We start from the raw sequence: 26,701 nt of genomic DNA, 5'->3' as shown, positions 1-26,701 counted from the left end.
GTCGCGGGGGGTGCTGGAGCTGTGAACCGTGAATTGATGGCCAACCAATTGAAGGGCATGCACAAGGGGGCGATTTAGGAAGCAATTTAGAGTGTTCAATCAGCCTACCATGGATGTTTTTGGGATGTGGGATGAATCCGGAGCATGCACACTCCCCACTGGAGGATCGGGTCCTGGAATCATACCCTCAGCCCTAGAACTGTGAGGCCAAGACACTAGCCACTTAGTTGTCCTGCCGCCTCATATACTATCTTTATACTATTTTTGACTGAAAAAAAGCCCCATAATAATAAAGGCACTTAAAATTTAACGTTTAAAATGTTCAATTGACACAACTCATGTCCAAAGATTCATAAAATATCTCAACGGCACAGTCAAATCATAAGAAAACATTTTATTCACACTTGATTTTCATCAAGGCCGACTCACTAACCACTCAGTCTCCGAACCACTTATCCCCACAAGGGTCGCTGAGGGTGCTGGAGCCTATTCCAGCCAACTATGGGCACAAAGTGGGGAACACCCTGAATTGGGGGCCAGCCAATCGCCGGCCACAAGGATACGGACAACCAGAATTAAAAACAACTACATAATACTTTTGATACGAATCAAAAAACGTGATTGGACGTTTAACACTGTAAATGGCAGCAAGGAAGTTAAATATAAAAAAACAACAACACAATGATAATTTAATTTACCATGTTCATGATAAACTCATAATTTAATTTACCATGTTCATGATAAGCTCTAATCAGGAAATGGAATTTAAACTTTGCTGTTGCACAACCCCAATGAACCAGTCACACAAATGCAGGCAAGCAAGGAGAGAAGGGAGGAGCATGCAAGGAGTGCAGCATACCTTGAGATAAATATGGTGGGGTCAGAGGTGAGGAAGAAAACCACTATTCTTCCTCCAACAGATAGGACTTTTCCAGGCCTGAAAGTCTCGACAGAAAAGATAGTGCTGCCACATATTTTTTAAATAACAACAGCCAATTTTTAAACTGTTATAATAAATATGTAGGGAGTAAGTAACTTCTTTTTCATATTATACTGGTTTACCTTAGAGTTAATCATAAAACAGAGCATCACTCAGTGACAGTGTTTGCACTCACTGTAGTCAAATTGATGAATTCAACATCTAGTCAAAGAAAGAAATAGCCGAATATTGAATAACTTCCTTTCCCTTATCACCACAATATGTCAATTATTTAGTGATTCACTCATGTTGACAAATAAAGAATGTAAAAATTTAACCATTATAAGAATACAGGGACTTTTCAACATAAACCAAAGTTTTTTCCAGGTTTCTAATGAGCTCTAAAGCTACTTGCTCAATATTATTATTACCTATTGTGAGTTACTGCTGCAGCGCTGCTATAAACTTTGCATTTGCCGAGGTTATTGTTCCATTTTTAGGTCGTTATTATAAATCTTGGGCATTGTTCAAACATGGTTCAGCTCAATGTAATTAAGTGTTCAGTGACTTCTATTTGACTTTCAATATTTAAATAGGCTGCAGACTGAAAGTGTAATTAGTGATGAGCCTTGAACTCTGAAAAATAATTGAAAGTGATTAAAAAATGTGATAGTAGACTTCAACAATTTACACTGTAGTCATATATTAGAAATCTTGACTATTTTATGCAAAGCATCTAACTCAGAGATTGAATATACATACTGTATATCTAACAAAACCTATGTAAACATTGAAAATAGTCCCTGAAGGTGTTCACTCGACTGAATTATCTTGGAAGAGAAAGCAGGTTCTGTTATACTATATATACCAATATAGTGCCTGTACAGTATGTACGGAATGTGCATGATTGACTGTTGACGACTCCAATCCACTGACTGAAGTCAGCTGGTATAATAAGATAAGCAGAAATGGATGACTTTTTTTGGCTTTATTTGTATTATTATAATTTGAAAAAAAATAATCTTGATATTTCTTGAAAGACTGCATTCAAAACGACAATACCTATCAATCATATTTTCCGTATCACTACAAACACATTTTCTGCATATTTTTTTTTACATTGCATTTCATTAACATTCATGTTTAAAGCTATATATGCCTTTTTTTTGGTACTGGCACATTGGAATCCCAGGAGAGTGTCAGATATGAGTTTAAATTAGTTCAAAACAACATGATTTTTGTCATCTTGTTTCACAGTAGCCAGCTGACATGGGCGTACATGTTCAGCATGTGATTAATGGCTGATCCTCTTCTACCAATTTTAAATTCTTGTAGCATTTTTAAACACCCTTTGGTAATTAACCAACCTGAGGGACAAATTAGGCAAAGACAGAATTAAATAATTAAGCTCCGGTGGGGAAAAAAACTTTCAAACAAAGACCGTTACCATGGCAGGAGCAAAGATGTGCATATTTTTGTCATGATGCATTTGTGTTCTGTGATTGAATATCAGGTACTTTAATCGTGTGAATCTTTGGAACATTTTGAACTCTCAACAGTGTGAATCTGTGAAAGAATGTGGGCTGTTCTGAACAAGTTTTATAAGTTGGAAGCTTTCCTTTGCAGGGCGTCCTCACCATTATTATTTCTGACTTTAACAATATACTGTTAATATGGCTTTTCTAAGGTTCACAAGGTAGACTATCAGTGGTGGTATTCCTATCATTTTTCATCATTTTCTCCAGGCCGAGTCAGCCAAACAATATCTTCACATCAACCTCCACATATGGTAACTGTTTGCAAGATGCTTGAATCTTCCATTTTTCACTTAGTCTCATTTCAGAAGTCAATTCCACTGTGGGCCAAATCAGAAAAAAAGCTGATGTGAGTAAAAAGAATAAAAGCACTTAGAGACATTATGTCATGAGAAACATGTTTTTTTTTGTTGCTGACACAGAGATTTGTGCAGTACGTATCTAATATCTTTTGTTCGTTATAAATGACTTTGCCTGGTTTTTATTAGTACTTTGATTGATGACCATCTTTCCACAGACAATCTTTTTATCTATAATTCCAAAGTGAATCAGTAGATATTTTAACTTGTCTGTGGTTTGAAGAGAGCCAGTTTCATTTCAAATAATCCTATGAAGGATTTATATTATTTAACCATTATGAAATGCATTGCCATTGAATATAGGCAACCGGATTGTTTTGTTTTTAGAAAACATTCAACCTTAATTAACAAGGTGACATCAATTCAACCATGCCTTAATGTGGCAAAACATTTGGTTTGGTGGGGATGAAGCTGGAATACACAGAAAACTTGGGGCAAAATGCATTGTTATTTTTCTGTCTTATTTATTTATTTATAAGTTTGTTTTAAATCACAAGTCTCATAATAAAGAAGAAAATGGGCCACAGGAGGGCACTCTATTAATGTCAATTGCTCAAATAGCATTAGTATGTACAGTCGACTAAAGGGCCTCACCCATATTATGCAACACTTTCCTAATTTAAACTTAACTGACACTTATCTTCCGTACCACGGAAGGGTTGCAGGGTTTCTATCCTTAACTTAGGGCGAAAGGCCGACTACACCCTAGACTGGTCAGCTGTAGGACATACAGAAAGACAGGCAGGCAATCATTCGCACAGACATACATACCGCCACTGCTCCGAATTCAGGCAGGTGAACCTCTACACCATCAGGCAGCACCTCCAAAAGCATACTATATAAATGAAAAACAGCAGCAGAAATATGAACAAGAGAAAAGTATATTTCCTTGTGTTGCGTGTACAGAACAACAATGGATGAAGCAAAAGACACTTAATTAAAACCTTTTCACATTTTGTGATTGCTGAGAAAAATACTAATCTTTGCACTCCAGATGGAAAATTCTAATAGGTCTTTGAAAAATGGTAAACATTATATGAAATGCCTCAAGCCAAATCCTAAATATTTCGTTGAAAATTTGCCTCGAGTAAGGAAATGTATTATAAATCATCCATTCTATGTGTACAGACTGAAGATTAGTTTTGCAAGGCAATGCTCTCCACATATCAAATCAGCTTTTTTTTTCATGGCCACTATTTCAAGTGTGCTATAACAACCAACACACGTATACCAATTCAAAGCATTCATACTTTCAAATTACTCATGTGACATAAAATCTTGTTGGATATCACCCCTAATATTGCATTTTGTGGGGTTAATAATGGAATAAAAAATACAAATAATAAATTATAGTATTTAATATACAAAAAGTTGCAACAGCAAACAAGTGAAAACATTTATTATGCAGCAATCCTTTGTGAATTATACTTATTATGCAGTCATCTTTTGTGAATTCGACTAATTATCAACCTCCCTCAGGCCTGCTGTGCAATGTTTGGATTTACCATGTCTTATAAAGTCCAAATGTTTAATTATATTAGGCGGATTCTAATTAGCATGTAATTGCAGGTGACGCTTAAAACAGCTATTATGAGAACAAACATGAAATATTAAGTTTTTAGAGTGATGCACTCAGGATCCATTTGTTGTAAGGTCCAAAACATCATTTTAAAAAATTATAATAATTTTTAATGCAATTTAAACCCCAAAAGGTATATTCATAATTTACTCTAAACTTCTTCAAGCCTAACATTTTGACACGATAATGCACACAAACCTTTAAATGAAATAGAAAACTCAATTAAGTGAAAGTCATTTGAAATGGCATCTTTTGCCAATGCCTCTTATTCCTATTCATGGGCACAAGATGGCAGACTTGACATTATACTTGTACAATGACAATAAAAGCATTCAATTCAATTCAATTCGATTAACATTCCCTACTTGTAAGCATAACTTAATTTGAGTATTAGATCTTCTGCTTTTCCGCAAATTGCCCTTCTAGTTGTACATTGAGGCCAAGTATTGCAACATTTATATGTATAAGGAGAGGAAAGTCAGCAAACAGTGGGCAATTTTTAAAGGTCAGGACCCTTTCAAGTTAGAATACACAGTATAGCAATTTGACTTTGGAAATGATGGGTGAGGTTTTATAAAAAAGAGATGGGGTTACTTCAAGTTTGTGCAGTGCGATATTAAGCTCACTCTACACCCACTCAGGCAAGCCTGACAAAGTTGAGAGAAAGGCAACTCAGGAAAATCATTGCATATATCAAACAACACGAACAGATTTACATACATATTATTTGATGAACAGACATTTAACCTTTTCAACCGGAATCTGAGCTAGTCCAGTTTCCCATCTTTTGACTATTTTGCTACATCTGGAGTGTATGTGTGAGTGTGTGTTCATTGTGTCTTTAACACACCTGGACAGAGATGCAGTTGCGGCGCCCTGTTCACGTCTGGAAAGTCTTGTGCAGACGCTCTGCTGTCACTCCAAGTTACCTACAGCCCACCTCAATGTCCAAGTTGAGACACAGCCGCATGTGTGTCCACTGCCACATCTGTCATGACTGTTCGTGTATGGGGTGTGTTTGTATCTGTGTGACTTTGGCTGGATGTTTATCCTCAGGGCCGGAGCTTTGTTCTTCACACCCCTCAAATAAACACACAAGCTCAGAGTCATACAGAGTTTATTGGTCATAACGACTTAACAAAAACAGCCACAAAGTCCCAAAATACAGCAACTGATCTTGATTACATAGTACACTTAAACACCAAGAAAACACACAAAATAGGAATAAAATCTTAATGTCTGTCTTTGCTATGTGTGGGGGTTCAATTCTTATTTAGATTTGATAACTTTATTCATCCTGTACTCATGAAATTCACTGTTGCAGTAGCGAGAGGGTGAAAACTCAGACACAGGATAATAATTACATTTAAGACAAAAATAAATAGGTAAAAAATGAGTTTCTGAAAATCCAAAATATGTCTTACATATGTACCACTTTTTAAACCTATGCCAACATTGACCGTTGAATTACATTTGCATTTCTGTTGTTATTGTTCAGCAAATTTCCCTTGGGAATATTTTTACCTATACGCAATGCATTACTAGAGAAGGGTGATAGCAGTGATCATTTACAGTGCAATCAATGCACTGCTTCTATCTACAACAGTTCTCTTTCAGAGCAGTTGTGGACCTCCAGATAAGTGCAAAATGCATCTTTTCCCCTAAGCTCTACTCCCGAGAAGAAACTCCACTCTAATTAACAGAGATTAGACCAATTAGCAGACCATTAATCACACCCTTATTAGTTTAGTTGGGCAGAGAGAGGAGAAAAGTGAGGAGAGGGAAAGAGAGGACATAAAGTGCAATCGGATGGCAAATAATAAGAGGAGGAATAATTATGGTGGAAGAGATAGGCTTTACTCATGGAGCTGTGATTTCATCCTTTCTTCAGGAGCAACCCAATGCTACATCAGAATAAAGTTGACTACTTGATGATATCCATGTGTGTAGATAGATGTCAGGTCTTTATAATGTTATATTTTTATTCAATTACCTTATTTTCCAGGAATATACATGACAGTGTTTTTATATAGTTTGGATGGGGCCATGATTTATACTCAATGCAATTTGTTTTATGTTCCATTTTTAAGGCTATAGGCTATCCCAATTGTTTTCTGTGATATGTTATGATTATTAGATTAACATAGACGGTTTATTTCTGATCAATTTGCCCCTCAAAAAGGCCATTTATATTCAGTATGGTACCAAAAATAGTCACTTGCACTATAAAGAGCTCAAGCCAATATATCCCCATTAATCCTGAACATTCTCAATGAGATTTGCCATGTGATTTTTAAATTTACTACGATCTTTGATGAGGACAATGAATGTGTGCGGGGGTGTGTATGCCCGCGTGTAGTGAGTGAGCGAGCTAGGGCATGGGGGCGGTCGTATGTGTGTTAAGGAAGTGAAAGTGAAGCAGCTTCAGAGGATGAATTTCAAAGCATGCGACTTCTGATACCATCTTCTTTCTCTTAGCCCCCTTCCTCCTCCTCGCACTTCATGCACCACCTCGTCTTCCACCCTCCACCCCCTTCACCAACTCGCCTCCTCGCCCCCCCATCAGCAAGAGGGGTCAAATGTTATTCCCTCCTCGTTGTCACGGTTGCCAATCACCTCACATTCTGTAGCAACAGTTTCCAAGGCAACGGAGGGATCCGGTTGCCAGGCACCAAGAGCAATGCATGTGATTGTTACATATTTATTTAATTCTATCTTTATCTATTTGTTCATTCTAAATGTGTATTCACTCCAAGGGTGAATGCCAGACACACACACACACACACACACACACACAAAGACATGCACACACATTTTCTTGAGCCTTTCTTTATGCGCATATCCACGAACTTGATCTTTTTCTTCATTTAGAATCACTCTTACTCGCGGATACGCATCGACCACACATGCACACACTGACTGCAACAACCCCCCAAAGTGAACTAACGAACTCATCTGCATGTACCACAGGTGTGAAACGTGCACATTGGATGACAAACAGTCATTATCATAGCAATAAGGATCCTAATCTGGAGTCGGCTCTCCTCTTCTGGCCTTCTGTTCCTTACTCTCATCTCCATCGTCTCAGAGGAGCCACACAGTGGTAAAGACAGGCCCTAATGAGAGGGCACTTATTGCACTGTGATTTTCTCCCTCTTTTCCTTAACCATTGCTGCCAACCTAAACTTGCGGCATCTTTTCTCTTTTCAGATCCCAATAATGTATCAGTTTGCCTTTGGGCTTAGATTATTCGAGTAGGTAAGAACCATTCTGACTGTTTTGTTACATTCTTGTTTGCTATAAAAGAGTAAGAATGAAGATTAATTATGTTCATTTGTCCACCTTGTGCCAAGCAAACAGTGATGAATTATAGGTGAAAGAAGCACTGGCTATGTAGGCAGCCAAAATGATTATATAGTGCATTGCTGCAAAAGTAGTACAATTGATTATTCATCATGAACATTGCAAGGTTGTTTCGAAACTGTTATGAAAAATCTGCGTATACATGCAAATTATACACAACACACTCATCAGCTTTTTAAGATGATAAAAATCCTATCAATGAATGGATTCTGTATTGTTGTCACCTATGGCCGTGGTGTAGAAATGCACTGTGTTAATACAATACTATATATATAAATATATATTATTGACCTATTTTGATTGGTGCATGTAGCAAGGTAAAAACTTACATTAAAGTTTCCCCTGGCATTTTGTAGAGGTGTTATTCTTGTGTCGTTTTTAATATTTTGGTCACTTCTTAAAAATAAAAAGGATATTCCAGACAGTGATGAACATGCAGTGATAAATAAATTGATTATTTTCTGCCAGTGACATCAAGAACTCAATTCTAATAACAATACACAATTCTTGAATCGCATATTGGTAATATTTTAGGTTAACTCTAAGTCTATTCAATCATTTTCTATGATCTGCTACAAACAGCCACACAACTCTCTGAAGTAATTTTACATTTTGTTTTCTCATAAATAAACAATTATTTTATAGCCAATTATATGTGAACTACTGAAAGAATATAAGTCTCACATTACCATCTTAGAGACAAGTTATCATTATGTCTAAATTCAGCATCATACGCCCAGAAAGTAATCAAAATGGTAAGGCATGTGATAGGGGTATGCAGGAAATCAATTACATTTTTAATTGCTATGTGGTAGGGGAGATGGAAGTATTGCACGCAGGTGCACGCTCATGCTCACGCACAAAGAGCTAGAGACAGTGGCTCTGGTGTATGTGGAGTCTTTAGGGAGTGGCGTGGCGAATCCTCTTGGCTGGGATTTTTCAGGGTTTAACACACAGACACAGCTACTGTCAAAGGGCCTTTTACATGGATGTGCCCCACTATCACATTGGCCCACTGTGGAATAGAGGGATTTGAATAATCTTATTACACTCAATAACATTAACATGATCTCATGCCCTAAAAGTCAAGGAAGTCAGACAGATACCACCCTTGTCGTTTAATTTAATCATTTAGTTAATAGTAAATAATGATAGTTTTTTGGGGGGGTGTTTCTGAAAAATAGATTTTATAACATAAGGCTTGGCGATATGTTAAAAAGTCACTTGCTCCATAAAGTACTAACAAAATTCTAACTCTTGGAAAAAATAAAGTGCAAAACGATCGTTCTCTGCCTATTTGTGGTGAGAACTTCACAAACAAGCAAGCTTTTCCTGATGGAATGAGACATTGAATTACTGTTCGATAGATTTCCTTTCTGTCAAAACAACAACAACAACAGCAAACCTATGAAAAAAAATTAGTCATTGACAATAAAAAAAACCCTCAAGTGAATTCATAACACCCAAGCTTCTAAGAAAATGTGATTTGTTCTCAGCATGCTCTCATTCCATTTACCATTTTGTTCTGTTAATCACATTGGCTTGTCTCTTTCCTCCTTGCAGAGCATCTGAAAGTAGACTAAGATTTATCTGTGACTTTCTAAATGTGTTCTGCCCGTGCCCCCCACCTGCCCGCCAGTCTGCTTGCCCGCCAGCCAGGCAGCCTGTCTAGATATTGCATTTGCTCTTTGACTGTGACCTTATACACAGAAGCAAGTGCAGTTGCCGGACCCGCTGTCCTGTCGAGCATAGTCGTGTCTCGCTGCCATCAGGGGCCTAGACTCCCTGCCTACACCGCCCTGCACCGATTCCTCAATGCCCCCTCAATTGCACCCCTCCCTCCACCGTGTGCACTTATTGGATTCCCCTCTTCACCATGCACTCTGATAAGGGCATCTGTCAAGCGGATGAACAAGCCAAGCTGAAAAGGTGTGTGATGCACGCTTGGAAGGTTCTTACTTCCTGCAGAGGCCAGAAGGATGCTGGGTGGAGGAGTGTTGCGAGCCTGGGGACCACAAGCAGGACTTTGGAAGAACAAGAATAATGTTCCTCGTATCGAGACCGTCGATTCTCATCCCATCACAATGGAGGAATATCTGCGGCCGACGACAAACGCTTCCGCTCAGCTACGCGTATTCTCAAGCAATAACATCGACATCTGTATTATCAACCCAAGAATACCCGTGGTCGAGACGGGAGCAAATGGTCAGACCACCACTCTCCCCTCCACCTTTTCTCCCTTCTATAGCGGCAGTTCCCATCCCCCCACTTTTGAGTCTGATGCCATACACAGGAGAGAGCTGGAGGGAAGGGTGGGGATTTCATAAGCTTCGGAAACTGAACAGGTCCTGCAGGGAAGGGGGAGAAAAAAAAAGTTAGTTTTTTGGTACTCATTACAAACCACCTTGTAAATCACATACATATAAAAAGACTGGGGGTACCTTGTTGTTTAAAGTAGAAATAATACAACTGTACTGTATATTAACCTAAATGTTGGAACTTATATGAATATACACATATGTGGATGCTTGAAATACTATATATATACATACATACATACATACATACAGAGTTTTTGAGAGAGTCAATACTTTTCCTAATGTATTGCAAAGTACAAAAAAAGAAAAAATATGTATTATTTCACAGTTTCAGTATTTCAGTTAGCTCAGGGTAAAATGCAACAGAAAAAAGGGGAAAAACTAAGAAACTGTCAAGTGCTGTATATAATAGACTTGGTTGCTTACACGAGTAGTCACTTTTCTATAGTGCACAAAGATGCAATAATGTTTTTTTAAGTCACGAAACCCTGACTGAGTGCGAGTGTAGAAGTGGGAGATGCGTACGTCTCCATTCCTGTTCCTGTTTTTTATCAGTGAGCACCATAGTTGCACGCATCTGAAGCAGTTGGGGCTGCCCCCGCAGTGCTCTCAGCTCGGGGCCCCATGCTGTAAACATGAGAGCAAGAAAGAAAGCAACAGAGCAACAAAGATTAAAAAAAAGGAAGAAAGTATGACAGGAGGATTGAAAGGTGGAGGACGCATGGATGTGTGATTTTGTGTACATGTGTGAGAAGGAAAAAAAGAAAAGGCAACAAGGCAATACCCAATCCAATGCAGGAAGGAAAGTCAAAAATGCCAAAGAGCCAAATGAGAATGGAAAAAAGTGTGTAATTTCAAAGAAGATGAAAGGGAAGAAATTGAAAGAACAAGATGGAGTGATGTGCCTGTGTGTGTGAGTGATGCAGGGAGAAAAAGAGATTGTAAAAAGAGGAAAGGGGTATGTATCAGCTGGGTTCAGACTGTCATTCTACGACATGATTGGCTGTGTCAGGAAGAGATAAGCAGGCTTCACATCCTTCTGCCCTCGCATCTTCAAGCCCCCGGAATCAAACGGTGGAGAATACTGCGGCACATTCCTCCGTACTGAAAGAGACTACATGAAAGGAGTAATTCCTACTATTATTCGAAACACCTTTGCATGTGAAATACCGCACTTTTTCAAAGGAAGGAAAGTGATGAAAAAGGTTGAAAAGACATGGTAAAAGGTTTTTGAAAATGTTAGCCTTCCTCTAAGGAGGTAAGACTGTGTTTTAGCAATTCATCAGCTTCTACCGCTTCACTATAAGATTGCACATTAAACTGCATTAGGGAGATGGTGGAGTCAAGACTAACCAAGATTCCTCCTACTTTTTCTCACTTCCTGTGAGAGCAGATCCCTCAACCTAAAAGTCCCGCTGCTCATGTCCAGCTGGTCTCCACTGACTCAGTCATTCACTTGTCATCTGAGAGAAAGCTCTAAATTAATCCTTCGCACTTTATGCTAAGCTGTGACACTCTTGTATAGATCTACAGGATTACAGAAGAGGTGGGAATTATGGGGCATTAGTTTCTTTAAGCAGCAGCTTAAACCTCTGCGTCGGAAGTAGTTTTGAAACAATAATTCACGCAACTCATGTCTCACCTGCGCTCACTCCCTTTTAAATCCATGGCCTCCCATTTGAATTGGAAGAGTGGTAGCAAATGATTGATTGTTCCATCTCTGCCACTCTCCCAGTTCTAATGAATTGGACATCTAGTAGTGATATGCTCATTTAAACTTCACAAGGATGAAAAGAGAAGCATAATTGAATGTCTATCTCGGTCAATGACACTGATAGAACTAAACCTGTTGCTGTGGCCGGGTGCATGTGGACCCAGTGAGAATAGAACGTAATCAAGCATTCAACAAAACAGACAGAGTGTCTGCAGGGCTGCATAGGCATCGCCCACAATCTCCTGCGTGCTCCCCGCTACGCGCCGCATCAATTATTCAACATATTTATCTATGCAATCTGACGGCCTCTCCCCTCTAAAGCTCCGAACAAATTGCGGAAGCAGCTAATATCACTTCTGGCTCTGTGGCTTAAATCACCGTGCTAGAAAACCCCAAGGGGTGAACAGGCGAGGCTGTAAACAATCACTTGACACTTAGCACTTATATTTTTTCATCTGTCGAGCTAAATGTATGCTGTGAACTGAACGCACCTCCGCTCGGGGGCAATGCATCAGTGGGGTCTTCTTTCACGAAAGAGACGGAGGAGACAATGGCATTAAATGTGTGCACGAGAGACCTGTGGCTCTTTCACAATACCAACAAATCACTGCTTCCCTTCCCCCAGTCAGGAACCGCACTCATGCATGTGTGCACTAACTCACACACCGATATTCCCACTTCTGCCACCCCCTTCATTTGTTTCTTTTCCCCCTGCTTCCCACCAAACCGGCATTTAGCATGACACACGCTGTGGATCCAGGGTAGCCAATTATCAAACAGATGTCAATGTATGCGTTGCAATACTAAGGGGAGTCCAATTATCGCACAGATGTTTTGTTTTTCCTCTTTTCACTCCTTGCTTTCTTTACCAGCACCCCCTTTGCTCAAGGCCCTCTGAGGATTCCCCTAACACACTATTACCACTACAATAAATAAAGAATAAAAAACAACAACAACAACAATCTCACCCTCCACCAATCATGTAAAAACCCAAGGCTTCAGCTAGAAGCACACACAGAGCCAGTGAGGCTAAATGAGAGCACGTGGATGTCAATCAATGGTGTCTATGTGTGTGCTTGTGAGGGGGATGTTGCTGAAGATTCAGGAAGAGCAGAGGGCCATATCAGGACCAAGGACAGCTCTCAATAGAGGGATATGTGCAGCTTTGCTGCATTACTAAATGGTAGTCTTAAGCATTTAACTACCTTTGTATACTGTTGTCACGATTCTAACTTTTTCAACTCAACATGGATAGTCATAAAAAACCTGATATTTTGTTTCAACATATGTACAAAAAAGAAAAAATCTAAATATCATATCTGGAGAAAACATTTCAGAATCAATATTTGCATGCTTTTTGACAATTTACTACTTCTATGAACTAAATCACACAGACAATAACAAACATTTACAATCTTTGTGAATTAAATAAAGCTTAACTTAACCCAATAAAGACCTGGAGTCCACATATGTGGCTATCACATTTTATAAAATGTAAGGCTCCGTATTAACATTTAACATAAAACTGTGGCTTACATGACCCAAAAATGGGAGCCCACCTATGTAGCCCAATATGAATTCATTATATATACCCAGAACTAACTTATCAGTCCTGTATTTTTTTTTGACAATAAGTCTCACCTGACTATGTCTCACCAGCTAAACAACACAAAATGAGAAAAATATATTTGATTTCAAATGGAAATACTGACTATGAGAGCTCATGTTTCAGTGCCATTAAATTAAATTCAGCCCACCCATTTTGACAGGGAGGGGCGAATGAATATTCAAATGTGCATTCAGCCCTCTCAGTCAAAATGGATTGGACATCTCCCACCGTCAAGGGCAGCCAATGATTATACTCTATAAAGGACTAAATATGTACTGTATAAGACGTGTTAGACAAACAAGCACACACACTACACAGCCAACTGTTGGTCCATTTCTATCCAGTATCTCGGCTAATAGATTCCCAAGCAATCTTCACTACTCTTCATTGCCTGTATTTCTTCTTTTACTTCTCCTGCTTAAATGGGTGTGTAGAGAAGGCTGAAAGAAGTTGCTCGCTCAAAGCCTGCATGAAAGCAAGGAGATGGAACTTCATGTCTCTCTTTGCTACTTGATCAATAGGAATTTAATGGACAAGGATTGAGTTCAGAGAGTTCATGCTTGCCAATGTGCCTGAGGGCTGAGCACAAGCACACACAGAGGCGGGCAGGCGGGAGACACACCTCACACACACACACACACACACACATACACATACACGTTGAAATTGATGTTCTTTCTGTAAATGCAGCCATACGCAACACATTGCCAAATGCTCTAACAAACACTCGTGTTGCCAAAAGGGATGAAATGAGGCTTACAAGAGTTTCCAATTTAATGGGATCACCCATATAAAATAATTTTGGTTTGATGCCGAAATGCTAGATTTGTATTGAATTCCACCCCTCTGTGAGTATGACTGTTGAAAGCTTAAATATTTAATTGAAGTGAGCTGAAGGCAATCAATTGAAGAGAATGTCTCATCACATCAGCCCTTGTGTCAGAGCAGTCTAGCTTTGGGAATAAAAGTCCATTTTTTCCCATGAATATATACATATACCAAAAACTTACAAACTACACTATTGCGGTAAATATACCCAATGAACTCACAAGTATACCATCCTGGCATTAATATTGTATTCGTCCTGCAACAAGTGTAACATCACAAAATCTGATTAACCTAAAAGAGAAATAAATACAATTAGAATTGCTGAATCATCCATCCTTATTTTATCTCATTAGCTGCCCTTGACGGCTATAGTTGTCAGATGGATTTGAACTGGGAGGGGTGGCATGAACATTCATCCATTAGCTGCTAGGCCTTTTACCTCAAATAGATTGGACATCTACTAGTTCCAAACTCATTTAAATTCACAGCAAAAAGATGAAAAAAACCCTATTAGAGGACGTCCATTGTTGAAATAGCACTGAAAGAATAAGATGATGACATGGAGAGACACCTCCATCAAGACTGAATAGGGAAACAAGTGTCCGCAGCAAATATAAGCAACAAGCAACTAACTATTTAATCCAATTTGTTTACCCCTGAGATGAAAAGGGAACACAATAAAGAAACAAGACTGACATGGACATGAATAAAAGAGTGCATGACTAGAGAAAAGGGCATAATATGACAAGAGTGTAAAATGCCATGACACCTCTTTTGGCTTTGAACTTGACAATAATAACATCTTGTAGACAGGCGATTATTTATGGTGATCAAATAATGTGAAGCAACCCACCTGCCATGGCTTGACAGCAGTCTACACAGTGCATTGTGAAGGCATTGGCCGCGCGCATTTATGCGTGACTTGCGCTTCTGCATTAATTCTATTACACACCATTGAAGTGGCTCCTGCAAAAGGATGACAGCGGATGAAGTGAATGCATTCCATACTCACTCTATTGTTGGAAGTCCGGCCAGTTCTCTACGCTTGCTGAAGTCGACGACGTAGTGGATTTTGTGTGGAAATCACAGTAAAGTGGAAACGCCCCCTCTTTGGGTCTCTCTTTTTCTCTCACCCCCCTCAAATACACACGGATAAACACAAACACTTTCTCTTGCAGGAAGAAAATGAAGGTAAAAGGAAGAGAGAAAAAAAAGATCCTAGAGACACCGTTTATCCTCCCTGGATAAAGAACATCTCTCGCTCTCTCTCTCTTCCCATCTCTTTCTCTCTTGCTCCCTCTCTTTTTCCTCGCTCTCTGTCTCTCATCTGTCTCTCTCTCTCTATCGCTCTCTCTATCCCTCTCTCTCTCTAGCTCTCTCTTTCCCTCTCTATTGTTGGGAATCACGCATGGTCAAAGGGGCGCGACGGAGGCGCTCAAAGATTGAGGAATCAGGGGAGTGGAGGAAGCGATTCAGCCTCACATATCACCATGATGGATGTTAGCTGTGGTCAGGATATGGTGACAGCTCAGATACTAGGGGATTTATTGGGTCTATGACTAATAACTACTTGGGCTAATATTGTGAGATGTATGTCGTGCAGGTCAGGGTGATAAATTAATGTTATGAATTAATTGGAACTTTTATTTGCTAATGGGATAGTAAGCAGTTCAAAGAATAAATGACATTATCTTGAACATTGTGTACTTCTAAAAATAATTTAAAGAAGAGAAAAGATGATGCTTGAAGTTTCTATACAGCTGAAAGCAACATTGAACAGGAAAAATAATGACTTTACAATGAAAGTGACAATTGTTTTGTCGACTTTTGTCGACAAAATACAATATAGCATCCAATGTCAACTTCCTGATCCAGGAACAAATTTGAAAGCTTTAAAAAAACCATGCATGATCACAACAGAATCACTACACCATTGGGTATCTTAAAATTATTATTATTATTACATTTTTTCAAACACAAATATACCCTTTTATGCACTATGGTGTTTATGTCTACACAGGTTTTGTGTTCAATTTAGAGTGAATTTAAGTCCCTCAACTGCACAGTAAAAGGACTGTATCCTGATTCCCTTTGACATATAATAAAAGCAAGATGAATGGTTGTGCAGCCCCACAATATGGCCACTTTGCTGTATGGAACGATTATGCAAGAAAGAAAAGCCCACTTGCACATCCACTACCATTGGAGTATACTACTATAGAACCTTTACTTCGACTGGGGAAGCTGATCTTTGTAATCCCTGGTGGATAAGGTGAGATTTGGGGAGTAAAGATCCTGCTGGAGCTGCCAGTCCTCTGCTGAGGAAATTCAACGCCTGAAAATCCCATGGGATTGGATTAGGTTGGAAATGGAGCCAATCACTGAGAAGTAGCTGGCTGGAAGCTACAATCCTCTCACTGGGCCACAGATGTGCTTTTGAATGGGCTGGCTCACAGACATTTTCTACCTGAGAATCACACAGATTGTCCATCAGATTCTACAATATGTTGGGAGCCTAATTAAACAGTGTTTCATTTCCAAGCAAAAACCCTGTGCACAATTGCGCTCTTTCGGGGAGTTGGAGGCCAGAATTAATAACGGGAAATGTCGATCAGTCATTACAGCCAGAATTTAAATACACGACCATCTGTAATTTTGAAAAGTTAATTAGCCCAATGTGCAATGCGGTCATGTTCAGGGCAAATGGCTCCAAAGTAGAGCTCTCCAGGCAGCCTGCCACTGTCTAATGAGTGTCTCCCGGTGTGCAGTTTTAGCGTTTGAACAATTTGGTGAAGGTTACATTTGAATAATTTCCAAACCTTGGTTAGACTATTGTTTGTTATGCTTATTTCGTCATGATTGAATTAAGACATAAGTAAAACAGTGGGAGGCAGATTTGGACTGCACTAAAGCAAATGTCCCAAATACAAACACATACGCACCAAAACACTTACACTGTATTGCAGTGTCCATTTGACCACTGTTTAAATTACATTTTTTTGGGGTTAATTTTTTTGTTTATTTTTCTTTATCACATTTTCCTCTAATATATACAGTGTCATGGTCACTAAATTTTGAAATTAGTGTATGTAGTGCAGGTTTATGTGATTAATACTAAACAGTCATATCTTAATGCTTAATAGAAAGTGGTCTAAAATGCCAAAATACAGCTATAGGGACTGAATGATGGTGTGGAACAGTTATTTCATGAAGTTTTTACAATTTATTGCCTGTATAATGTCCAAGAACCATTTTTTTTACGTCTTGAGTATTGGATGCAGAATCTAGATTAAATAGAAAGGAAGGAAATCCTAATCTTTTGGTCCTCCCTCTTATTCAGTCTGCTCAGATCTCAGTAGTATGAACGAATTTCACTCCGCCTCTCCTTTTATCCCCATAGAGTACTGCTTTATTAAACAGACACTCCCTTTTGTTCCTTTTTTTCTTTCTGACACTGTTTGCACCTCCCTTCCTCACATACCGTACATCACACTGGCTTAGCATACACAGCTGTATTTGCCTTTTAGCTACAATATATACACATCATAGACTTGTGGGTAAAGAAATGGTGCATAATAGAGATGCAATTAATGAATACTAATTTTGTTACTATGTACGTTTCATTTTTTGTTCATCTTTTGTTCCCGCCCCGGTATTGCATCTCTTATGTTCTCCCTCCATCAATTCCTTTGCCTATTCCATCTTTTTCATGCCCAGGTCAGCTATATTTAGCGTCAGGTTAACTGCTCCTATCAAAGGTCTGATTTGTATTCTTTGCATGAAACTCTGACTCTGGCCTTGGAACAACACAAACAAAAGGCCCCGTTTGAATATTCACTGAGCCCACTGGCTTAAGAATCAAAGCCCCCTCTCTGCCCCAATGCCAGTGGCACCACCTGCTATAGAGAAGGAGGATGGGTGAGTAGAGGATTGGGGGCTGGAGAGGTGTGGTCACTGAAACTTAAAATCAAACATCACTTCTCTGCTTGGTCTCAGTTATCTCGGTCTTGTAGAAAACTGTGTGACATATTTTACATACTCCAGCACATTTTAAATGATGTCTGCATAGCTCAGCAACTTTAATAACTATACAGCCTCAGTTTAATATTTTGAAAAGTACTTTTAAATCATTGGATGCCATTCCCGCGGCTTGTGTACACCCCAAATACATGCATGATAGGCTCTGGCACCCCCACAGCCCTTGTGAGGATAGGTGCTTCAGAAAATGAATGAATGAAGATATAAATACACACACACACACACATACAAAAACGATACATATGTATTCTTTCCGGGGCGCATCTCTTCTCTAAAAGGTATCAACAATGGAATATGGATGAGCCATCTTTTCCTTGTGCTATGTGTGTGTTCCGTTTACCACTGTGATGTATGACTCCAAATCTCAAATTTAGATGTGAAAGGCAAAGATCAAGCCTTTAATATACTATTTTAGTCTGTGCAAGGTCTGACTATAAGTAACAGTTGACATGTTTTACACATTGGAAATCAACATGAATATGTCAAGCATTTGTATGCTAAATGGCTGCTTAAAGTCAGAATTTTGCTGTCAATTTTCCACTAGTTTCAAGCTGGTTTCACCTTGTGACTGTCAACAGTGTCCTAAATGAATTATGAAGTTATCTAGTTGTGATGAAGCCATTATAAATATACAGTACATATGCTTCAAAGAGAAAGTAATTTGGGAGGGGATGCTTGTTGTTAAAAGAAACACTAACAATTCCATTTGAGGTCATTTGAAATGGGATGCTGGGATAAGATTAATGAGCTCCTTACCAGGTTTGCTGGCTTGTTCTGCTTGACGTTGTTTTGTGTGATATCAGGAACACAGAGACAAGGGCAAGTGGAAATGATACAATATGCTTACAGCATATGAATGCTAACACATCACTGTCCAAAGGAAGCCTGTGGAACAGAACAGAGGCAAATGTATTCTTAATTGCATTTTAAATATTGCGCTTGGCCTGCATGCTTCCGCAAGCTGGTAAATAACACAAGAGCAAATGCTGATTCCATGCACATATAACTCTGAATCACTCATCTATAATTACAGTTTATTAGAGAGATGTGGAAAAGTCTCATTTTATTGCAGTTTACACTCAGCTTCAAAAGAATTCATTTGAAATCATACATTTCTCATTCATTCATTCATTTTCTCAACCACTTTATCCTCACTAGAGTCGGGGTTAATTTCAAATCAAATATTTTTAATACATTTTGACTTTACCTATAATTCATTCTGATTTAATTTACAGTTTATTCCTTTTGAGCCACTACAATACCAACTTAATGGTTATAAAAAAAAATAATGGAAGGCCTAAGCAATTAATAGAGAGAACCACATTTGAATAAAAATCATTATCTATATTTTTCAAGCATTTAAATGCCTTTTGATGAATTAAATGAGTACAAATCACTTTAACAATTTAATTTCATAACATGCTTGCTGATTGACACCTTGGACGCATTTTCCTATTGGTGTGATGTTAAAGTGGTCTGTAGATTGACATGTCTTTTATTTCGATGCCTAAAAGTCAGACTATAGAGCTCTTCATTGTTGCAATAAAATTGACCAATTATTTGCCACAAATGTGTTGACAAGGCTTCATTTTTGAAAGCCACAGCTATTCATTTGTAAAGGGAAATGGCTTTGGATAACATAATATCACTTTAAAAATGTAATGTTTAACTGTAAAGATATTATATCTATGATTATGGGCAAAAAAATGCACCCATTAACACTCACTGTCACACTTATGGGCAATTTAGAATGCTTGACTTACCTACCAGGCATACTTTTGGGAGGCTTCAGGAGAACCTGGAGAAAATGTAGAATACAGTAACAGAAAAAAACAGGAAAATCCTACACAGACAAGTTGGAGGCTGATACATATAACATTTAATTTCAGATTTCCTACCCAGTCATCCACTGTGACTCCTATCGAGATTCATTTCATTAGCATTATATAAAACTTTTTGGGGCAAGGGCAATACATACACTACAGCAGATGACTTTAAGATAGAAGACCATTTTGGTGACACAAATAATAAAAAACAAGAGTCACAGCCAGAATTGCTAAACATAGAGTCACATTGTTTTGGATAGAATAACTATGAGACGGCAAAAGAGGTGCAATTTGAATTAGTTTTCTGCATGTAAAATTTCACTAGTGCCATCATATCAATTTTATGACATGGTCAGCATTTCTTTGATAAACCCCCTTGGCAAAAAAATAACAAAATAGGTAATTTTCTTGAAATTAGGGGAACTGTGCCACTTGTCCAGTGTTAATTGCCAAAGCACAGGTGCTGCTATGGTGAGTTCTTCTTGTCCAGTGCGTAAGGACAAGATTTAAATAATGGACCACCAGCGGTAACCACTTCAATGTGGGCACAACAGAGAGGCTTTCCTTATGGCCGCCTTCGACACAATTGATCCTTAGCAAACACTTGAGAAAATTGCAGAAGTCCCTACCCCAGCTGCTGCCTTCCTTCAGATGATAAGGCGGCTCACTTTGAATGGAGAAGGGCCCATGCGCGTAGAGTTGGATGGCTCTGTGCACCCAAAGGAGTGTGATTGATGCCAGGAGCTCATTGCAACCCTTTCCAGGGAACCTCTTCACCATAACAGCCAGTGAAGGCAACACGCGTTGACAAATGGATATGCACAAGACGTTGGAACAGATTGAACAGTGCCATTAAAATCTGTTTTGTGTTCCAGCACATGATTTTTCTTTCTTATACAATTCTTGCGACAATAAAAGATTGAGTGGCTTCTTTAAAGTTGAATTTTTATCATTTAAAGTTTTGACTGTGACCAAAAGTTTTGGTTTAAAAAATAAGGTTGGTGTATTTCATCCTAGTGTAATCATATTGTATATATTGGATTGTTAAGTTTTACCTTAGTTTTACTCTTCTGCTGTGAAATGAAATGGTTTAGTCACTAATAGACATTTGATCTTTTTAAACTGAGAGGGCTTGCAGCAAACGAGCTAATTATTTGATGCCAACACCTCCAGTTTAAATATCATCATCAACAGCAGCCAATGAGGGTTTTGCAAGATTACCTTATTTTGTCACAACCCCCAATTGTAAAGGCTATTTGAATGAGAAGGAACCAATACCAACAAAACACAGTAATTTCATACAATGTGACAAATAAATTTTGAATTGGTCTAATGTATTTATCGCAACTTTGTACAATAATAGTGAATCTACCCTAGACATTGTGCTCAGTACCACCACCCCCTCAACCCATAACCCTTCACAACGTTATGGCTGCAAATAAATAATATTTAAAGAGATTGATATCATCTCTGGTGTGTCTGAAAAGTATAGAATTGTCCAGCTGCTGCTTTGTAGAAGGTGAATTCTTCACCAGTATGAAACCTCTGTACATTGTTGTGAGCATTTATTCACACACACACCAAGTCTGTCAGGTGACGACCTGATCCGTCACTCAACCGAGGGGGATTAGCAAAGGTTGTCACATTCATCAACGGAGATTCACATTCATGCTTTTATATTGTTCTTTTTAAATGATTGATCACACACAATTATGAATGGCATAGACTTGTTTTTCATTCATCTTGATAGGTAGGTTAAAATGTGACAGATGCAACTGACTGTGCTCAAATCTATCATCCTGGGCAGCTTACTCAAGGGGAATGCTCCGATTGTCTATTAGCTCAGTGTATCCATATGGTCACGCTTGAGTAGGAGAGGTCTTGAGCCTGGCATCAGTAAGATTTACTGGAGTAGTAACAGCAGGTAGGTGGCAGTTTTATAGGTGGCTTTGTGTGACAAAGTATCCTAAGATCTACCATTCTTGCATGGTCAAGATAGGGTAGAGTGGCACACTTAAGTGTATTTGCATGTATTTGATTTTTCTTAGGTGAAAATTCATGCCCATTTCTGATGATTCCATTGCATCGATTTGCGGGGCGTCCATTGAGGGATTAGGTTTCAGTATCTGGAGACAGAGGAAGCAGACTGAAGATAGAGAGGATACTGGATGGATGGTGGAGTGAGGGGCATATGGATACAAGGGTAGGTAGGTAAGAAGGACATGTTTATATGATCTAATCAGAATCATTATGCAGCTACTTGTGTTTATGCAATTGTGTCCTCTTTGGTTATGTGCAATGCCTTTGGAAATTGCAGGAAATCTGACACATTGACAGTCAGTCATTGGGCTGAGCCTCTATTGTTGGAGGGAATTCTTGTACAGTACAGTTAAGCTGCAGCGGCTGAATTCAGACTCACAGGCTTTGCCGTGTGATTTAAAGAGGAAGTAAAATAGAAAAAAAAAGATTTTTCCTCTGCTGTCTATTCTTCTTCTTTTATATAGCTCACTACTGGCTTCCCGGAACCTGACCATGCAATCGGATTTAATGTCCGTGTTTGTGCCTAGTTAGTGGTTTGTCTCAACCCACTCACTTTCTTCATCCTGGCGCTTCTTGGCACTCTACTCTCTCTCTCTCTTTATTGCCCTCTTTGGCTTGCCGCTCCATTCTAATAGTCCGATAATGCAAGCCGTGTGGTCCAAAATGACAACACAACATGACAGTGCAACAACCACTGTGCTCCTTTGACAGGCTGACTGTGTATTGAGTTTCTGATGCTGGGTGTGCTGAGTATCGACGTGTTTGGCTCTGATGTTACAGGCGCTGTTTGTGTTCCTAGAGTAAGGCCAGAATAGGAAGCATGTATGGGGGATGGGGCTGTACACTCCATTGTTTAATTTATCAATTGCACGCCCACAACTTCACTTATAGTTGCATTTGTATTCATTTTGAGAACTCCCCAACCACCTGTATTCATCTACATTATTGAATGTATATGTTGCATATACACCTGGGTGGGTACGAACATTTCATTTCATTTTCAGCATCTGCATTGTGTATTGGGTGCAACTTTTAGTCTGAAAAATATGGTAATTTAAAAAAAAAAAAGATTTTATTTTGAACATAACCGGTAATCAATGTCAAATTTATTTGAACTAGGAGGCTTGGTAACATTTGTGCATTCGCTGCCAGCTCTCCCAATTCAAATGGATTGAATATCTATTCTAGTCAATGTCAGTCAAAGAATTAATTACTCAATCCATTCCTATCTATCCATCAAATCCCCCATTCCCATCCAGCCATCTATCCTGGTAAACGATATCTGGCCCTTTGTAAACTTATCACTGTAGCCATTGCCCTGTGCTGCTCTCTCTGTGTCTGCTCCATGTTCAACCAGGGAAGCGCAGAGTTAGCTGAATAATTGCTGTAGAATCGGCCTAATAACATTACAGTTGCCATGAGGCCGGGGAGGGGTCAGAAAGGGTGAAACAAGGGAGAAGGGTGCTCGGGGATATCCGTTCTATTCAGGGTGAGGTTTGGTCTCGTGGATGGGTGTTGGGGGGGGGGGGGGGGACTAGGGGGAGGGGCAGGTGCATCACTAATGGCTTTTTAAAAAGGTTACAGCATGTCGCTCTTTCTTCATAATGGGGCCCTGGCTGTGCTGGAAATGCAATTTCCGGGAAAGATAATGCAAGGAGTGAAGGGCTGTGTATGTCGGGGAGGTTTGTGGTGGTGGTGATCTTGGAAATGGGGGGTGGATGGGTGCTCTGTACCCTGTGCTTGTATTCAAGTGAGAGAAAAAAAGAGGGAGAGGATGGAGACAAAGATGAGGGACATGTAAATGGGGATGCTGAAAAAAAGGAAGAAGCAGGGGCCGAAAGAGTAGAATACAGGCGTGAAGATTCTTGATGGGGGTAGGTAGGGGAGGTGTTGCGATGGTACGGAGAGGGAGGGTGACAGATTTTTCCTGGATGTTTGAATAAAGCAGAAGGGAGCAGGAGAAAGGTGGCGTGGATGCAACACATATGCTGGAGGAGACAGCGTCAGTGTTGAATGATGATTTTCTGGCTGCCTCTTTAATCCATAGTTAATGACAATATTATCACTAGATACAGTGGCTATGTATCGAAACAAACATTATCCTTCAACCCTTCAACTCCCTTTGTGCTCAGTAAGAGCCAAATATACTGATTAACCCCCACTCCACCACTGATATGAACCTCAACTTTACTTGATTGGATCGCCCTCTTTTTCAATGGGGAACTGTAATTGCTACCCATGTTAGAAGGAACATTTACGCGATATACATTATGTTCTTGTCAACACAGCACACTTTGCTCTATGCAGCCATAATACTTTCAATTTATTTCACACTGCGCAGAACACAAAATCAATAACTCACAGTTATGTGTCATTTCTTCCTGTCAAGTTTTGCCTGGACAATTATAATCTAACTAAATTAATATTGAGCTGTGTTCATGTGAGATGCCTGTATGTGTGTTTTTAAATGGAATGAAGGAAGAGCAACCCTCCATTTCTTTTTATGTTCGTAGAAAAGATGCACAATAGACTGTAAAGATGTGTTGAGAAAGTAATAATGGCCTGTACACACAAACCCATGCACGTACACACATATGCACACACCAGGCGCCTCCTTGCCTTCAACATCTCTGTCTGTCCCATCATGACTCATCCAGCATGTCTCTCCTTCTCTCCGCCACTTAACCACAATGATGACATGTGCTACTTCCTCAATGGAACGCCTCAGCCGACTGCTCCTCGCCTCCAAACTGTCAGGGGGAAACTGATGGGCCGAACCAACAGCACCTGCTTTTAAAACACTGGCCCTGCATCTATCAAAAAGTAGACAATATGAGCTAAGGAATTTAACATTGTGACTGGGAGTCCTTCACTCCTTTCATATGTCTTGTATTTCCACACTCATTTTGAGCCTATCTGCTATGAATATATTGAAAATATATCTAAATATGAATTAATGCCTGCATCCAATTGAGTAAAAGAGATAATGGTTGTTTTTAAGTGAGCCATATTTAATATTCAACTCACTTGCTCTGCGATTGGCTGGCCAACGATTGAGTGGTAGGCTGCTTGGACATTTTAAATTGTCCCTAGGTATGATTTTGAGCATGGGTGGTTGTTTGTCTCTTTTTGCCAACTGACATCTCAAAAAGTGATTAATTGTGTATAAAGTACGGAATCATGCAGTAAGTCGTGAATTTAAAAAAGTAATTCGCCAAACAGCCTTAATAATGTGTATACATATAATATAGTTACATTACTTACATATCGTTTTGTATGTGTGACCATGCTTTCTCTTATTGTGTGTAATTATGTATTTTATGAAATTGCATTGTGCCTTTTTAAATAATATAAGCTAAATTCAAGAGCTATTTATAATTTTCGGAATAACTACTAATGTGCGTGAATTTAAACTCCTATCTGTGAGGCGGAATTTGTAAGAGAGATTCACACTATGGTATAAAAAAAATAACATAAAAATTACTTAAAGTACCAGATAATAGTTTTAAAAAACACAACTAAGCCCTTGCAAATATGTTAAATTGTGCTGGCATTGAAGCATCTGTCTCATTGATTCAATTTACCTGGAAACCTAAGCAGGGAATGTCGCCTGAAAATGAAATGGTCTCAGTTCACAAGCAAAGACTCGTAATTGGAAGTCAGCAAAGACCTTCACACAATTAACATTCCTTGCAAAGTAACAGTGGGTGTTGTGCTGCCCACACTAATGAGGCAAAAGATAAATAAGTAAAAATAAATAAATATAACCAACCGGCGCTGCAGGTGGCATATTACCAAGGAAACAGTATCATCCTTTGAATCCTTCTGGATGGGATGGGGTGCTTGATAGTCTTCGAAACTCAGCGAACCAGAGGTTTGCAGGTGCATATCTGCAGAGTCTGTAAGAAATAAGCAGTCAGCAATTACAGCAAATAGTACCTCTTGGAGGCTTCTTCTCTAATTTAAGATGTCAATCCATTTAAACTGTGAGGGCTGGCAGCAACAGAAGATATTCACTTGCTGTCAGCCCTCCCAGTTCAAATGAATAGGACATCTATTAGTGACACACTCATTTTAAATTTACAGTGGAATGACTGCATGACTATCATCATCAGCGGCACTGAAAAAGTTAATTAATACTTTATTCCTTAAATCAAGAGAAAAGCCTCTTCATTGTGGATTCTTGAAAATACGTGATGGGTTCGTGATGATTATGAACTTAATAGTAAAAATAATAATAATAAAAATAGTGGTGTTTTTTTCAAACTTGGATGCTAATACTCTCAAAAAAAGGGAAAAAGAATCTTTCTCCATATCTTTATGCAAAAATTACACCCCTCCACCAGCAATATCGATGATATGTACGTAGTGCCATCTTTTGGATGAAACGGGCAAAGGCATACGTTTGGGAGCAGCAGATAGGAATACACATATACTATACTTTTGTCAATAACACATACGTATCATTACATATACTGTATGACAGGATAATGATCTATTTATACCTATAAATTCACTATGCATTGATAACAAAAAAATCCCTTCAGATAGAAGAAAAAGTTTACAAAATGTG

General features: G+C 39.0%; 2 long non-coding RNA genes across 3 annotated transcripts; both read right to left on the bottom strand.

Moving 5' to 3' along the window:
* Window positions 1-1,966: 1,966 nt before the first annotated feature.
* LOC144208940 (uncharacterized) lies at window positions 1,967-15,510 on the bottom strand. 2 transcript variants are annotated; one of them, XR_013328949.1, is made up of 3 exons: window positions 5,243-13,301; window positions 3,585-3,648; window positions 1,967-2,774 (listed from the first exon to the last, which is right to left on the bottom strand). It is a non-coding gene; the product is annotated as an uncharacterized LOC144208940 (long non-coding RNA). The 2 variants fall into 2 exon arrangements; XR_013328948.1 differs by adding an exon at window positions 15,237-15,510 and having other exon boundaries at window positions 1,973-2,774; window positions 3,585-10,103.
* A 451-nt stretch (window positions 15,511-15,961) lies between these two features.
* LOC144208829 (uncharacterized) lies at window positions 15,962-20,871 on the bottom strand. The gene is made up of 3 exons (XR_013328932.1): window positions 20,026-20,871; window positions 19,019-19,147; window positions 15,962-16,691 (listed from the first exon to the last, which is right to left on the bottom strand). It is a non-coding gene; the product is annotated as an uncharacterized LOC144208829 (long non-coding RNA).
* Window positions 20,872-26,701: the final 5,830 nt, after the last annotated feature.

The sequence above is a fragment of the Stigmatopora nigra genome, chromosome 15 (genome assembly GCF_051989575.1).
Source record: "Stigmatopora nigra isolate UIUO_SnigA chromosome 15, RoL_Snig_1.1, whole genome shotgun sequence".
Taxonomy (NCBI): domain Eukaryota; kingdom Metazoa; phylum Chordata; class Actinopteri; order Syngnathiformes; family Syngnathidae; genus Stigmatopora; species Stigmatopora nigra.
The sequence above is the reverse complement of the archived record's forward strand: the minus strand, read 5'-3'. Positions and strand labels throughout refer to the sequence as shown.